Genomic DNA, 16,982 nt, shown 5'->3' on the forward strand with positions numbered 1-16,982 from the left:
GGTTTTTCCAGTGATCATGTATGGATGTGAGAGTTGGACGGAGAAGAAAGCTGAGCGCTGAAGAATTGATGCTTTTGAACTGTGGTGTTGGAGAAGACTCTTGAGAGTCCCTTGGACTGCAAGGAGATCCAACCAGTCCATCCTAAAGGCAATCAGTCCTGGGTGTTCATTGGAAGGACCGATGTTGAAGCTGAAACTCCAATACTTTGGCCACCTTATGCGAAGAGTTGACTCATTGGAAAACACCCTAATGCTGGGAAGGATTGAGGGCAGGAAGAGAAGGGGACGACAGAGGATGAGATGGCTGGATGGCATCACCGACTCGATGGACATGGGTTTGGGTAAACTCCAGGAGTTGGTGATGGACAGGGACGCCTGGCATGCTGCGATTCATGGGGTCGCAAAGAGTCGGACACGACTGAGCGACTGAACTGAACTGAACTGAACTGGGGCAGAATGCTATTGACTGAATTGTGTCCTCCCTGCTTCCCAGTTTGCATGATAGTTTTTGGCGATGGGGCCTTTGAGAGATAATTATGTTTGGATGAGGTCATGGCTTGAGGTCCTCATGTTGGGATTGTGTGGGTGCTAAGTCACTTCAGTCATGTCTGACTCTTTAAGACCCTATGGACTGTAGGTTGCAGGCTCCTCTGTTCATGGAATTCTCCAGGCAAGAATATAGGAGTGGGTTGCCGTGCCCTCTTCTGGGGATCAAACCCTCATCTCTTTGTCTCTTGCATTGGCAGGCGGGTTCTTTACCCACTGAGCCACCTGGAAGTAGTGCCCTTGTAAGAAGAAAACTTGCTCTGTCTCCTCACTATGTGAGGACAAAAAGAGAAGTTGGCTATTTACAAGTCAGGAAGAGAATCCTCAACAAAAACTGACTATGCTGGTATCTTGTTCTTGGACTTCTAGCTTCCAGGACTGTGATAAAATAAATTGTTGTTGTTTTTAAGCTAAATGGTATGTGTTATTTTGTTGTGGTAGTGGTAAGACAAAATTTAATCATTTTTCCGTAAACACCAAAACCACCTAAGACAACCATTTTAAATCATATCAGTTCAGTTCAGTCACTTAATTGTGTACGACTCTTTGCGACCTCATGGACTGCAGCATGCCAGGCTTCCCTGTCCATCACCAGCTCTCGAAGCTTGCTCAAGCTCACGTCCATTGAGTCGGTGATGCCATCCAACCGTCTCATCCTCTCTTGTCCCCTTCTCCTCTTGCCTTCAATCTTTCCCAGCATCAGGGTCTTTTCCCGTGAGTCAGTTCTTCACATCAGGTGGCCAAAGTATTGGAGCTTCAGCTTCAGCATCAGTCCTTCCAATGAATATTCAGGACTGATTTCCGTTAGGATTGACTGATTGGATCTCCTTGCAGTCCCAAGTCAAGAGTCTTCAGCACCACTGTTCAAAAGCATCAGTTCTTCAATTCTTTAAATCATATAACTGAACTCAAACCAGCCATGTTCTTCCCTTTTTCCATAGAAATTGAAGTAATAAAAACATTGCATAGGAAAACAAGTCATGAGTTTTCTGTGTTTCACTGAAGACAGTCCCCTACCTGTTAATGTTTTCCCACTGGATGTTTGGTTGCATTCATTGCCTGAGGCTGGCAGTAAGTTTGAACCTTTTAGTAAGCAGCACTTCATTTGTTCATCAGCTTCCTTACAATAAGTGACAGCCAGGACTAAGTATTTTAACACTGAGAGAAAACCCCAGCAGATTTGTATATCTTTCAAAGAGTTTGTATTCATATCTTCTGGCTTCGCACCATCCACTCTTTTCAAAAAAGAAAAGATCAGGACAACCTGAGAACTCTTGTCCATGACTATAAAGTTAATTATTTACTCTAAAATATATTTAGAATAGATTAAGTTATTCTATTAGAGTAGAATAGATTCTTCAGATATTAAGTTCTTTGTATGCTATGATAATTTAAACTATAAAAATGACAGTATACTAAACCAAAGTAACAAAATAACTAGACCAGAAGAGACTCTTTTATGATTAAACATCAAAAATCAATGAAATATGTGAATCATTCAATAAATCTTATTAAGACTGTTGATTAATCAATATCAATTATTAAATGATTAACCAATGTAAGTTTTTTCAATAGCACTAGAATATATTCAATGAAAAATTTAAAGTAATAGTTTTAATAAAACCCCAAGTCCTAAGAGACCAGAAAAATATAAATAAATATTTATCAACCCTTTTCATGGACATCTTGTATTGAAAAGCAATGAAAGACATCACCTTGGCAATAGTAGTAGACTTCACAACAGTTAAATGTCTTTTTAAAAAAAATCTGTTGCTCACAATTAAAAGACCAATTTATTAAGTAGATTACACATTTGGAGAATATTTACAAAACATATTACAGAGAAAGGGCTAAAGTGTTTAACAAATAGACGTATACAAGGCACATATATAAATTATGCACGTAAGACAGATTCCGAAGAATAAGTAATCAATAAACAATTTATAGTGGTGAAAATACAAATGGCAAAATGCTATATACATGTGGGAAAATACTAAGTCACAAGTCATAAAATGTCAGTTAAAACAACAAAATAACATGTTTGGACTATGAACTTATCTAAATTTTAAAAACATGAATAATAATTCTTGCAAAAGTATTTTCTCATAAACTGCTATGGAAATGTTAATCATGTAGCCCTTTGGAAAGTAATTTTCCAAAGTGTGTTGAGAACCTAAAAAATAGCAGTACTTTTTCACTCACTGATAGAAATTTATCTAAGGAAATAAAGTGAAATGTCTTATGCATAAGAATGATCCTGGAAACACACACATACATTTATATGATTAATAGTAAGGCTTAAATGGTTAACAGTAAGAGGATGATTAAATGAGATGAGTGATTATGGAAACATTTAAAATGATGTTTTCAAAGAGTATGTTATAATTTATATGAAAAAAATAGATAATAATGTATGCATATAGTTTGGTTTCAATTATGCAATGACAGCACATATACAAGATAGAGTAGAAGAATGAATAAAAAATATTAACAGCAGATCAGTTAGTAGCCTTGCTTCAACATATTTACAGTAGCAGGATCATATTGTTGCTATTAAAATTTAATAAGTTTACTTTACAGGAGCAGGTGTTACTGCCCATCCGCAATGATAAGAATTTGATTGAACAATAATGTCTTTTCTGCCATTTGTTAACTGGCTTTGGAAAGCAGCTATTCACTCTCTTTCCACCTCAGATTCTTGGACTCTCATGCTGTTAGCAACAATAATACCTCAGTCTCAAGGTCATTTGAAAGATAGAATAAAGTATGAATGTGAAAGTGTGCTGTAAATGGCATTTGTATGTTGCAGTTTTCATTAAATAATTATCAAATATTTAATAATTTGATAATTCCATAATTATCAAGTATCCTAGTCCTGCATGAGTCTATGGCTCAATTATACTGCCACAGAATCAGTCATACCAGTAACTTCATGGCCACCTTTGAGTGCTATTCCTGTAAAATTTGAAAATCCACCAGTGGTACAGATTTGAGTGTCAACATCAAATCAAAGTTATATTCATGTCAGCAAGATATTATACACAGAAAGAGCTGTCAGGTTGTTAATATGAAAAGCACTGACTAATTTATAAAAGTATTCAGTTGAAAGATAATGGAAAGGCAAGCTGCCAATATGAAGAGCAATGTGCAAATGAGAATCGGAGCCTAAGACCTAGAAAATTTATCAGAGAAAGACTTGAAAGATTTTGGTATAAAAGGCAAAAATGACAGACACAAAACTGAAGGGTGACAGACCTTTGAGCAGACTATTTTGATTGAGTAATTATTTTTAGTCATTTTTAAAAGGAATGTTTTTCATTGTCTAGGTACAACGTGTTACCAATAAATAAGGGAATAAAACCCAGAGAGGACAAAAGAAAAAGGAGTGGACTCAAGTGCAGTATGAGAAACTGCCTCTGTCTAGAATTCCGAAGCTTGTAGACCGTAACCACGGATGGGGCTTGGATCACCACCTTCTTTAGGTGAGTCTTGAGATAAGTCTTATCACCATTTTCCTTGCCATGGTTAATTGCCCCTCAAAGTTAAATAGGACTGCAAAACAGAGCAGAAATATGAAGCTCACAATAGATAATTACAAAGTGTAAGGGCAGGAAAGGAAGAAAAAGAAGTAGAGGAAGTAGAGGTATGTTTATACATTTGGGAAAGAAAATGTCGGCATGAACACTTGACATCACACTCCTCCCTGCAGTCAAATGGACACAACCAGGCACCTGCTGTAACTGTTGCTTTGGTTTCTGGTGTAAGAGAATCACCTTCTCTATAGCCTTGTTCTCCAGCTAAGCATATGAATGGCCAAAATATCTGGTTAGTATGGCTAATTCTACTGAGGCTCTTGCCAACTAATTTTGAAAAAAAAATAAGCCCAAAGAATTAACTGACAATTAACTGCATGTATCATTGGTTAACAATTGGTTGCACTTCTTTTCCTTGAATCTAAAATCAAAGTAACTTCAGAGTGCTGGAGTAGTTTATGTTTAACCTCCTCCTTGATACCAAATTCCCTACATCCCATTAATTTTACTGTTTAATATTAAAGCAATACATTCTCATTAAATTTTTACAAGATAGAGAAGTAGAAAAAAAAGGTTAAACATTATGGTTCTGGTACTTAAAGCTACATGATTTTTCATATGTTGTATTTCTATCTGTATTTTTGCATATTTATGCTTAGCAGTATAATTTACACTTTTTATTTAATAATGTTACTATGTATTTTTTAACTGTATGTCTTAATGACTGTGTCATATTCCCTCTGGTTGGTGGCACCATTAACACTGGTTCACTGGATTATACCTCACTGAATCACTGGTTCAGTGAAACAGTAAACACTGGTTCACTACCATATGGAGCTAGATTGTCCTACTATTATATATACAGAGGGCTAAAAATCTTTGTATATAACTCTTCTATATGGCTGTAATTATTAAATATTTTCTTAGGGTTGATTTCAAGAAGCAGATTATTTTCCAATTATTTTTGCTAACAGTTGCTATCTGTGAATCATTCTAAACCACGTTATTGGTCTACAACTCAGAAATTACTAGATAATTGGGTATGAAAGGTTTTTAAAGCCTGTAAGATGATAAAATATATCCTTCTTATCCCAAAGCCAGCAACTGTTTAAGAAACATTAGAACCATTTTCATTAAAGTAAACAATAAAACAAAAGGGTCCACTTACATCAGTGTTCTTTAACAATATTCTTGGGATAATAGCTTACAGAATTAGACTAAAGGATATAATATTGGATTGGAGATAAAAAAATTAGAAAAGAGATGTAAAATTGTTCTCTGATGATGTGAGCATATGCTTGGAAAATCCGTGCTGAAAAATCAATCAATAAGAGAATTTAGTACAAATTCTCAATATAATTAATATTAACACACAAATTAACATTCAGAAGTGAGTGAAAAGATACAATTCTTAGAAACATACTTTATAATGAAAGTGTGAAAGAAAAGTAAATAAAGATTACAATTACAAAACTCTAAAAAAACAAACACCAATCTCAAAAAGAAAAAAAAAACAGAACAGCATGCATGGTGAGATAAATTCTGTTATATTGTAGAGGTAAATTTTTTCCAGTGTTTTGGAAAGCAGTTTGGTGGATGAGTAAAGTGGCTGATTGATGGGGCAGTCGTCCTGGCAGTGGTTATCATCTGATTCTAGCCACAGGGTTCACAATGGCTCTCAGCAGTTCTTGTCAGTGAAGTCACTCACCCCCTGCTCCACCGCCCCCCTCGCCCTGCCCTGGGAAGGGGGTTGGCATCTGGGCTGGCTGCTGGCCTCGTGACTCTCCCAGGCCAGTAGTAGGCTTTGTGATCAAAGATGTGTGTAAACATCTTTTTATGCTGTCGAGTACATTCTCATATCAAAAATACGTTTGGTCTTAGTTTTGTCTTAGTAAGCTATTCTTTCTGTTCTAAAAGCTTGACTGAATTGCCTGTTTGACCAGCCTTGTTTTGTGTATTTGTTGTTCAAGAATGATCATTATAACAATAACTTTATAAAAGAGCTTTAGTGCTTGGTTTTAGATGGTCTCCATTGACTCCTGACTAGAAGCAACATTAATGTCTTCCTCATTTTCCCTCTTTCCTTTCCATTTTATCTACTCAGCTTTTAGTTGACTACATCATCTTTCTTAGTGTTTACCTTTGTGCTGTTGAATAAGCCTGTACTCCTTTGACTTGACTAGTGAGGAGAGTCTAATGCAGTGGCTCTTTATTAATGAAGAGGAACAGGCAGGGTTGAGAGATTCAACAAGGAATGTGGTAGCATCTAGGAACAGCACAATTAGAAGCTCCTTTACTTTCTTCAGGTTTGAGAGAACAACTGGAAGAAATGGTTATCAGAACATGTGGAGAGCTATGGCCAAGGAGAGGGGCGGCTGTGGCCACAGGTAGAGGAATATAGCACAGTCAAGTCATCACTAAGATACAGCAATAATACCTAATAGTGTGACTGCAATTAATACATGAAGATGAGATTTGTAACTATATTATTAATAGCTTGTGTGCATGCTAAATTGCTTCAGTTGTGTCTGACTCTTTTGAGACTCAATGGACCGTATCCTGCCAGGCTCCTCTGTCCATGGGATTCTCCAGGCAAGAATACTGGAGTGGGCTGCCCTGCCCTCCTCCAGGGGATCTTCCCAACCTAGAGATCGAGCCAGCTTCTCCTACAGCTTCTGCATTTTGGCAGATTATTTACCATTGAGCCACCAAGGAAGCCCTAGTAATAGTTGAGCAACAGTCAAGTCACAATTACCACTGGGTGACTGGACATGCACATTATGGATGAGGATCAGTGAGTCAACTGATTTAGTCAACTGCAATCAATGATTCCTTTCTGTAGTCATGCAACTCACTCTAACCTCCTCCTTCTACAACCTTAGCTCATCACAAGTCTGTGTGTGTGAATGTATGAATGTGTGTATGTTTCTGTGCATGTGTGCACATGAGCAAGTTGTGTTTATATTTTACATAGAAATGTGCAGGCTATAGTTCCACACGCATAGCCACACAGTGATGTTCCATTGCTGGGGAGAGAAAATGTGAAATCAGTGTAGGAAAACTGATTCCTATGTTATTGTACATGTTGCTTTTAGGTAGACGTGTTTAAATGTGATTGGGGATTCAAATAGCAGTCAGTGCACTGGAGCATGCCATGCTGTGCCACAGGGTGAAGACTGGAAAAATAGCTAACTTTTGTTAGTAAAGAACTTTTACATTTAGAACTTTGACGTTCCTGCACTAAACTACTACAGTCCAGATGGAGGGATTGTTATTCAGCAAGAGTGAAACAATAGAAAGAATGTAAATGATCTGGAAAAATTAAAATTGATTGAATGAGTACAGAGTAGAGCAATTCTGGAGAAGCAGGCTATGGTGTTAAAACAAATGTCATATTCTTAAATCAGACTTATGATAGAACTCTTAAATGACATTCATCTTTGTGTGTGTGAGAGAGAGAAGGGGGGAGAGAGAGAGGGGGAGAGAGGGAAAGAGAGATATAGATAGAGACAAACACTGTGAAAGAGATTAAGATATTGAGAACAGAGAGTCAGTGAGAAAAACACATACATGAGTATTGAGAGACACTGGAAAGGGGCAGATTGAGATGAAGAGAGCATCTAAATATCTAATGTTTAAAATAACATTTAAGGAAAAAAATGATGGGGTTGATTCCTTAAGGAAGAGACTCGATTATGGCCTGATACTGATTACTTCACACAGCTGGAGCTATTGCTTCTTAAATTGGGAATTCAGAATTCTAAAGCTGGGGATCTATGGGCCTCAAGGAAGTCTGAGAACATTCTGAATTGGATATCACATTGTGTATGTGTATGTACACGTGCGTGCATGCACACAAGTCTGTGTACACATAACTGCATATATCTTATGAGGTCAGAATCTGTAGCTTTATCAGATTCTCAAAGAATCCATGATCTCTAATAAGGTAATGGTCTCTGTGAGCAAGAGATTGAACCTATCATCATCATGTTGCCATTTTGATGAATGGATATCTTGGCAGTGCACCAATATCTGCTCTTCAGTGATCACAAATAAGTCTGGTCACGTCATGCTGTGTTAAAAAGTCCACGCAAGCATGCATGTTTGTGTGTGTGTGTGTGTGTATATATATATATATATATATATATATATGTAAACTGGGTGAAAGCATGTTGACTTGGTTTGGAGAGCTGTGAATGGGAATAGGTTAAGGAGTGAGAACAGGACTTTTGCCTCCACGGTACTAAGATGTGGAAGGAGCCCTATACTGCATGTATTTGAACTGCTCAACGATAGTCTCTATGGGTCACCTGTAGAGACATCAGAATGTTTACACATTGAGAGTCTTCAGTTTAGGAAAGGTAACAAAGGCCTACTTTTAAAGGATGAACTAAGACCAAATGCGGTTTTGAATTTGGGGACCCATTTACCTACTATTTATAAAGTCTGTGAAGAGACAGATGGTTTCTGGCTGTTTAATAATTAGTTGTTCAACTTGAAGACACATGTGATATCAAATGCCACACAGTGTAAATCCTCCATCATTCAGAGGCCAGTTGTCCACTTTTTAGAATATTTATCATTGGCTTTTTCTTTCTCTCTATTGCTTAATGTTTGGCAAGAGCCACGATCCCTTAAGTGGAGGGAAACGGGAAAGATGAGTAAATTTTTTCAGCCTTGCTTCTTTTTGGAAGTTCTGGGGCAATTAGAGTGAGGAAGTTGACACAGCTATTTACAATGAGATTCCCAGATTTTTACTATATAGGTAAAATCCTATAAAATGAGACAAATTAAAATCTTGTTCTGTGTCTCATTCTAGGTTGGATTTGGTAGCTATAAGAATCTTTCTTTCTTTACATTAAAGATCTTTACTAGGCAAGCATGTTACATGATTAAAGGAAATGATGTAATATGAAGAATTTCAGAAGCTAGTTTCTTGTCTTTCAAGAAGTAAAATTTCTTTAAAAAATATAGCAAAAGCAGGACAACCTCATGTAAGGCATTGTGTATTACATGAGGGGAAGTAGAGGTAATACTATCGCCTTAAAGTTGATTGGAAGTCCGTCAACTTATATTTTGTTTTTGTTAATAAATTATATGTAGAATATTAAAAATACAGAATATAAAAAAATAACATAAAACTATACATTCCTCAGACATAGATATTTTAAAGAACATTTTGATAATTTATCTACATGTATTATAGTTATTTTGTGACTATTTTAAGTACAAATTAACTTTTGCAGATTAAATCTTGAGCAAGTTGTAGAAAAATACATCGAGAGGTGGGGGAGAGAATGAGCCTAGAGGATCACACGGATGACTTCTTAGCTGTGCTGTGCTGTGTTTACACTCAGTCGTGTCCAACTCTTTGCGACCCCATTGGCCTCAGCCTTCCAGGCTCCTCTGTCTTTGGGGATTCTCAAGACAAGTCTTCTTAGCTGGTCAGAGATAAATAAAAGGTGGAGGATAAAATTTTGCAGTCTATTTGCCATGAAGTGATGGCCCCAGGTGCCATTTTTAATTTTATTTTTTCAAGTTTAAATTGCTGTAGCTTTTGTGAAAATTGCTTGTACATTTATTTTCATTCTATAGCATTAGCTCTATAGCTACCACATTCAAAACTGCTGGCAGGTGAATGTGGAGATGCTGTAGTTTATAAATGGGAACTCTGGCAGAAGTGGTTAGCCATCCAACAGAAATGTGTACTCCCACTCCAGTGGGATAGTTCTCACTGGGAAGGATCAGCCCAGGCAGGAGTTATATTCCCAGAGTTCCTTGCATCTAGGTGTAACAATGTGACTGAATTCAAGTTAACAAAATGTGAGCAGAGGTGATGTATACCTACAAGTTTATTCCCCCAACTATCTACTGGACTTTTTTTTTTTTTTTGAATATTCTTAATCTTCAGGCTGGGTAGAAGAGAGATACCTCAGGACAACCTGGGAAGCCACCTATTTAAAATGTCAGTCTCTACCATCCTGAGTTTCTGAATGACTGGATGAAGGGGGCTGTAAACCCATCCATCTGCCTAGCATTGTTATATGAGCAAGAATATCCTTTTACTGTGTCAGAACCATTATACCACTTGGGGGTCATTTGTGACAACAGTTAGGAAGCACAAGTATATAGCATAATTCCATTTTAAGAAAAAAATATAGGTTCTTAAAAACACAAAATATTGGAGAATAATTTATTCATGTATTCAATTCATATTGAGTGCCTGTTAAATGTCAAGCACTGTTCTAGGTGCTGATGATACAAGGATGAAAGAGACAAAATCATTGCTATTACATATCACAGTATATTGGAATTGGCAGACAGTAAACATGGAAACACATATAAGTAGTATATTTCCAAATTCTGAGCAGTTTTAGGAAGAAATATGAAAATGCAATAGTTTACAAAACTATGAGGGCAAGAATATGTGGTCAGAGAAGTCCTCTTCAAAGAGGTGATATTTGAAGTGAGACATAAGTGTTGAATAAGAAGCAGCCACATGGCAATCTGTAAAAGAGACATTGCAGCCAGAGGGTCTGATAAATGCAGACACCTTGAGATAGGAATGAACTTAGTTTGTTCATGACACAGAAAGAAAGCTTGGAGAATTGAAAGTGAGAGAAAGATTGACTGCAGATGAAGTTGCAGAAAGGACAGATAGTGGAAGGTCTGAGAGGCCATGGTGAGAGGGTCCTAGACCCAAGAAGGGTTTTAAGCAGGACATTGAAATGATCTGATTCTTTCAAACAAGTGATCTTTCTGCCTGCTGGGTAGAGAATGAATTGCAATATGGCAACCTGTAGTTTGCCAACAAAGTTCTGTATAGTCAAAGCTATGGTTTTTCCAGTAGTCATATGTGGATGTGAGAACTGGACCATAAAGAAGGCTGAGCAATAAAGAACTGATGCTTTTTGAACTGTGATATAGGAAAAGACCTTGAGAGTCCCTTGGACTGCAAGGAGATCAAACCCATCAGTCCTAAAGGAAATCAGTCTTGAATATTCATTGGAAAGACTGATGCTGAAGCTGAGCTCCAATATTCTGGCCACCTGATGCAAAGAGCTGACGCATTAGAAAAGACCCTGATGCTGGGGAAGATAGACGGCAGGAGGGGAAAGGGATGACAGAGGATGAGATGATTGGATGGTATCACTGACTCAATGGACATGAGTTTGAGCAAGCTCTGGTAGATGGTGAAGCACAGGGAACCGTGGCATGCTGCAGTTCAGAGGTCTCAAAGACTTAGACACTACTGAACAATTGAAGAACAACAACCTGTCAAGTAAACGATGTTGGGCTTGCACTGGAGTGGAAGCAGCAGAATGATGAGAAAAGGTTAGGCTTAGGACATAAAACTCAACAGTATTAGATCTCATTGTTAGTCACTGTTAAGCTACAGGAAAATGAGAATTTAATGTGAAGCAGAGGAATATGAGTTACTATCTCTATATTATTTTCTGGTTATATTGAGATCCTTCTATTAATATCTGTTTATGCTAAAGAGCCAGGCTTGGCAAACTCTAGCCTGTGGGATAAATGTTGCCTATTACCTGGTTTGTAAATAAAATTTTTGAAACAAAGCCCTTTGCCCTCCAATACTTACATATTCCATATGGCCACTTTTACATCACAATGGCAGACTTGAGAATTTGCAACAAAAACTTTATGGCACCAAAGCCTAAAGTATTTTCTCTCTGGGCCTTTACTGAAAAAGCTTTCAAATCTCTGCAGAGATTATGCTCTACATTTTATTATTTATCTTGTAAGAAGAGTCTGGAGTTGAAATAATGGAATTGCCTAATTCTCAGGCAGCTTTTGTATCTCTCAGGATTCTGTATTGGTACAATGTTTTTTCTTTTTTTTTACCCTTTAGTAACATATGTTTGCTTCAAGGCAGTCACTAAAATCAAAATTAATGCACATCAACCATCACAAAGATTATGTCTTAGATTTGGAAGAAACCTTCGTGACCATCTGGTCTGACTCCTTTATTATTTTAGAGAGGGAGACAGAACAGCGTGGCCCTTATGTTCACTAGCTCAGGGTTGCAAGGTCAGTTAGTGGCAGAGAGAAACTTGGAATGCCTGTGTCCACTCTCCCAGCCCAGTGCCTTCTTCATTACTGAAATGCTTAAAAATAGGCACAGAAAGCCTTGATCATCACAAATATGAACTGATGGAGACTTTGTTTGAAAGTCATTGTTTTTACATCAGATTTGAAGTGCCCCACATGTATTTATTTTGAACTAGATTGTTTTTCATTTTATATAATGATCCAGCTTATTCTGCTTTTAAAAATTTATACTGTGTAAAATTTCAAACATGTATAATAGCAAAGATAATATAAAACTGAACACCTGTGTACCTGTCACTCAGTCTCTACAGTTAACATGTGACTCAGCACATTTCCATCTGTTTCCTCCCATTGAGTCATATCCTTCTTTCTCTAAAACTCCACTTTCTCAGGAACTTGACCCTGATTGTTCTCTTTTCCTGGAAAGTTAATCTCCCAGGTACCCCCAGGGCTTATCCCCTCTTTTCCTGAATGTGCCCATGACTCACTCCCTCCTCACTCACTCATCTCTTCCAGGTCTTTGTCGAATATCATCTTCTCTGTGAAGCCTTCTAAAATCAACTTTATTTAAATGACCATCTCTGCCCAGTGTTCCCCATCCACTCCCTCTATATTATTTTTCTCCATAGAACTTACCTGATCTGGCACTTTATGAATTTTACTTCATTGATTGCCAGGCTGCTTGCCTTGGAGTGAAGCTTAGTGAAGAAAGTACTTTTATATATATATTTTGTCCACTTTGTATTCCCAGTACCTAGGACAGTTCCTGGTTCATAGTAGGCATTTACCAGCTATTTGTTGAAGGCATAAATGAATACATAAAGATGTATTTTTTAGTAGAGTTTTCTTAAAATGAGTAGTATTTACTCTAGATCAGAATGCTACCTCTGAAATTTTGGCTGTTTTCCTATTCACATTAATAAGGCAGGCTAACCTAGAAGAAAACCTGCATGTTCTAATTTTATCCTTTGAGCCTAAGACCTGGAAGAGTGCAGAGTAAATCCTAGTATGCTGTGAGTACTGCAAGTTACAGCATGCTAACTTGCCTTGTTTCCTTTTTTCTGGATTCTGATTTGGAGCAGTCTGTGTTCTGTAGAGATCCAGTTTTTTCCTGAACCAAAGCTCCCTCTGAAAAAGAGAGGAAATGAGCACTAGAGAGCAGAACACACCAAAGCCCCCCTCTCCAATGGCTCTTCATCATCATAACTTTACTTCCTAGAGCTAGAGAAGGAAGTGGATATTCATCAGCTGTCTGCTTCATTTTGGGGCATGATTCAAATATACTTTATCCCAGCTATGTTTCCTATTCATAATATATACTTTGTTAACATCCTGGTATCATCAAGTGTGTCTTCTCTTTTATTTTGCCTATCTCTCTCTCCCTTCACCTGGAACATCTCTTGTGTATGATGCTTTTCAGGGTGTCCTAAATAAGACATGAAGTCAACAGCAGGCTAAGGAATTATCTTTTCGATTTCTAGATAAAAAAACAACTGAGGTTCTAGGGTCATGAATTTAGGTTTTCGGATCTCTTATTCTAATAACCCTAACTTTGTTGCTGTCATTCTTTGTAATGCTATTTGTTGAAATTATATCTCCATAGATATTTTACTTACTTGTACTACCTCTGATTGCTTTAACGTGAATAAATTCTCTTAAAACTTGGGAGTGTGGCTTATAATCACAGATGACACTAACCTGGTTGGTGAGAGTATCTTTCATTCTCTGGTTCTTGATGGAAGCCCAAAGACCCTAGTACATATACTATTTGGCACTGAATACATATTGATTAGACTTATGAAAAGAAATATTTTATGAACATAAAATATTCAAAAAGAATCAAACTGGTAGCTTCATTTGAGACAGAGAACAGGGTATTCAACTTATGGTTAAATTTTAAAAGAAGCTTTAGGCAGAAAGATTTAGAGGGAAAAAGATTCACAAACTAATTCTATTCAAGTGTTTTGAACATTCATTAATTTATTTACTCATTTATTCCACAAATACCTGTTGAGAGCCTACTGTCCCAAGCATAATTTTTGGTGCTGAATGCACAAGATGAGTGAAGAATATTCCTTGTTCTTAGGGAATTCTGTCTGGTTGGGGAACAACTAAATCAACAGTTGCAAGGTGTGTGATACATACTGCAGGTTAGCAGGTATAAAAAACAGGTGTTGTTGTAGCATAGATAAGTAGTACCAACTTAATTTAAAGGAAGGTAGTCAGGGAATGATTCTTAAGCTGAATATTAAATGTTGAGTAGGAATTAGATAGAATGATAGGTAGGGGAATAGAAGGGAATGAGAAATCGTTTTTTTAGGTACAGGAAGCAGTAGGTACAGAGCATAGATATGCCTTCTAGGAAAAGCAAGTATTTTGGCTGGAGCTTAGAGTAGTAATTGAGCCATGTTTTGAGATGAGGCTAGAAAGGGCAAGAACATGCCATGGAGACTTGGTACACTATAAAGTCTGAACTTCATCCTCAAGTCGTAGGCCACATTTAAGGATTTTAATGGTGGGGATGGGTGAAGGCAGAGAGATGACATAACTTTAGGGACTTATGAGAGTAGAAGCTGAGAGCACGCCTAAAAGAGGGTGGCAGTGAATGGAAGGGAAAATTTCAGAGATGTACTTGATAGCCTCGATGATTAATTCAATGTGCGGGTAGGCCAGCAAAGAGAAAAGGAGTAAGAGAAGAGGATATTGATGTATAAAGACCCAGGGAAGGATGGAAGTTGAAATGAAAGGGCAGAACTTTCCTGGTGGTCCAGTGGTTAAGAGTCTGCCTGCCAATACAGGGGACTTGGGTTCAATCCCCAGTCTAGGAAGATTCCACATGCCATGGGGCAACTAAGCCCATGAGCCACAACTACTGCAGCCCAGGCACCCTATGCTCTGCAATAAGAGAAGCTACCACAATGAAAAGCCTGCCTACTGCAACTAGGGAGTAGCCCCTGCTCAATGAAACTAGAGAAAGCTTGAACCAGCAACGAAGACCCAGCACAGCTAAAAAGATATAAATAAAAAAGGAATAAATAAAAGGCAGTTTGAAGATGGAGAGGATGGTTAACAGCAACAAAATCACCAAGAGGTCAAACAGACTAGGAATTACTTAAAGGATTTATAAGCTAGGAACTAAATTGTGATCTCTGTCACAGTAATTTCAGAGGAATGTTTAGATTAGAAGCCAGTTTTTAATGTACTGAGGGAGGAAGAATCCAAATTATGGGTGGCCTTCTGCTGTACAATTTGGGGCTCTTTATAAGAAAAAGAGTATGCAATTATAAATTTGAAACCATGCATAAAGCCTTGGAAGGGGTCCATGTAATGAGGGGCCCTGACATTCAGTCAGCTTCATTTGCTCTTTACCAAATCTACCTTCAGGCTTAAAAGTGAGTGGGTGATGATTAAATAGCAAGTGTTGTTTCCTCCTTTGAGAAATTAGGCTTTGAAAGAAAAGAAGAATTGAAAAATCACTCTGTGTGGAGGTAGAGAACAGAGGGCATAGGATGATTGTGTGTGTATTTACTTTATGGAGTGACATGAGCTCGTTGGTGATATGACTTCAGGTGATGAAGGGAGACGTGGAAGATACACAAGAGAGCATTAAAAGTAGATCAAAGACCCTGAGGGCATGAGGAGGATGGAATCGGGGAGCTAGGACAAAGGAAAGAACATTTGGGGAGTTCTTGAGAGTGGATTCATGAGAAGAGACTCCAGATGTGATCCCACAGGTGTGAAGATGATGCCAAGAGGATGCTGTTGCAGTATCTCAAGGAGGAAATTCTTGAAAGTCTTGGGAACACAGTGCTGTAAAGTGTTCAGTGCAGTTGGGAGGTCCAAGTTGAAGATTCAACATGGCTCACATTATCTGACAATCAGAAAGCCATTGATGACTTTAATGAAGGAAATTTCAGTGGAATGACAGGGAGTAACAGGGAGAGAAGCCCAGTGATATTGGGTCGAAAAGTGAAGGAGAGGTGTGGAAGGACAGCCGTGTGAGTGGCCTCAAAATTGGACATGTTCGTGAGGGGAAGGAAGGAGATGGGACAGAAGCCAGGGGAACATGTGAGTCAAGCAAAGATTTTCTTATTTACTTACTTAGAGTTTGTGGTAAGATAAGACATGGTCAATGTGATGGGGGATTTGAAGCAGAAGAGAGAAGAGACAAAGGAAATGTACCTGGGAATATAAGAGCATTTGTTAAAAAATCATTGCTCTTTTTCTAATTTGAAAAACAATATGTACAAATATATTCAAATAATATAGAATTAGTAGTAAAGGAAAATTATCCATAGTTATACCTTCTAAACGGAGAAGGCAATGGCAACCCACTCCAGTACTCTTGCCTGGGAAATTCCATGGACGGAGGAGCCTAGTAGGCTGCAGTCTATGGGGTCGCTAGGAATATGACACGACTGAGCGACTTCACTTTCACTTTTCACTTTCATGCATTGGAGAAGGAAATGGCAACCCACTCCAGTATTCTTGCCTGGAGAATCCCAGGGACGGGGGAGCCCGGTGGGCTGCTGTCTATGGGGTCGCACAGAGTCGGACACGACTGAAGCGACTTAGCAGCAGCAACTTAGCAGCATACCTTTTAAAAGTAAAATACTGACAAAGCTTTTGTTTTTTTTCATACTTGCAGACATTTTCTACTAAAAATATGAATACACATACATACATAGAGATACACAAGTAGAAAGATACTTTAAAATAAGAATTAAACAGGACATACCATATACTAATTGATTTCACTTGAAACTGTGCAGTGATATTCATATAGGTAGTTGGAAATCTAGGGTATTCTTTTTGTAAACAAATCACTAG

At 37.8% G+C, this 16,982-nt stretch overlaps 1 protein-coding gene across 38 annotated transcripts in view; it reads left to right on the forward strand.

Annotated features, from left to right (window-relative positions):
- CHRM2 (cholinergic receptor muscarinic 2) overlaps nt 1-16,982 on the forward strand; it is a 688,089-nt gene that overhangs the window by 122,774 nt on the left and 548,333 nt on the right. For all 38 annotated transcript variants that reach the window (XM_081533045.1, XM_081533027.1, XM_081533047.1 and 35 more), the window contains one exon: nt 3,873-4,028. The gene's annotated coding sequence lies outside the window, so the exon portion shown is untranslated. The remainder of the gene's footprint in view (nt 1-3,872; nt 4,029-16,982) is intronic.

Source organism: Giraffa tippelskirchi, chromosome 10, assembly GCF_054371585.1.
Source record: "Giraffa tippelskirchi isolate mGirTip1 chromosome 10, T2T-mGirTip1v1.2.pri, whole genome shotgun sequence".
Classification (NCBI taxonomy): domain Eukaryota; kingdom Metazoa; phylum Chordata; class Mammalia; order Artiodactyla; family Giraffidae; genus Giraffa; species Giraffa tippelskirchi.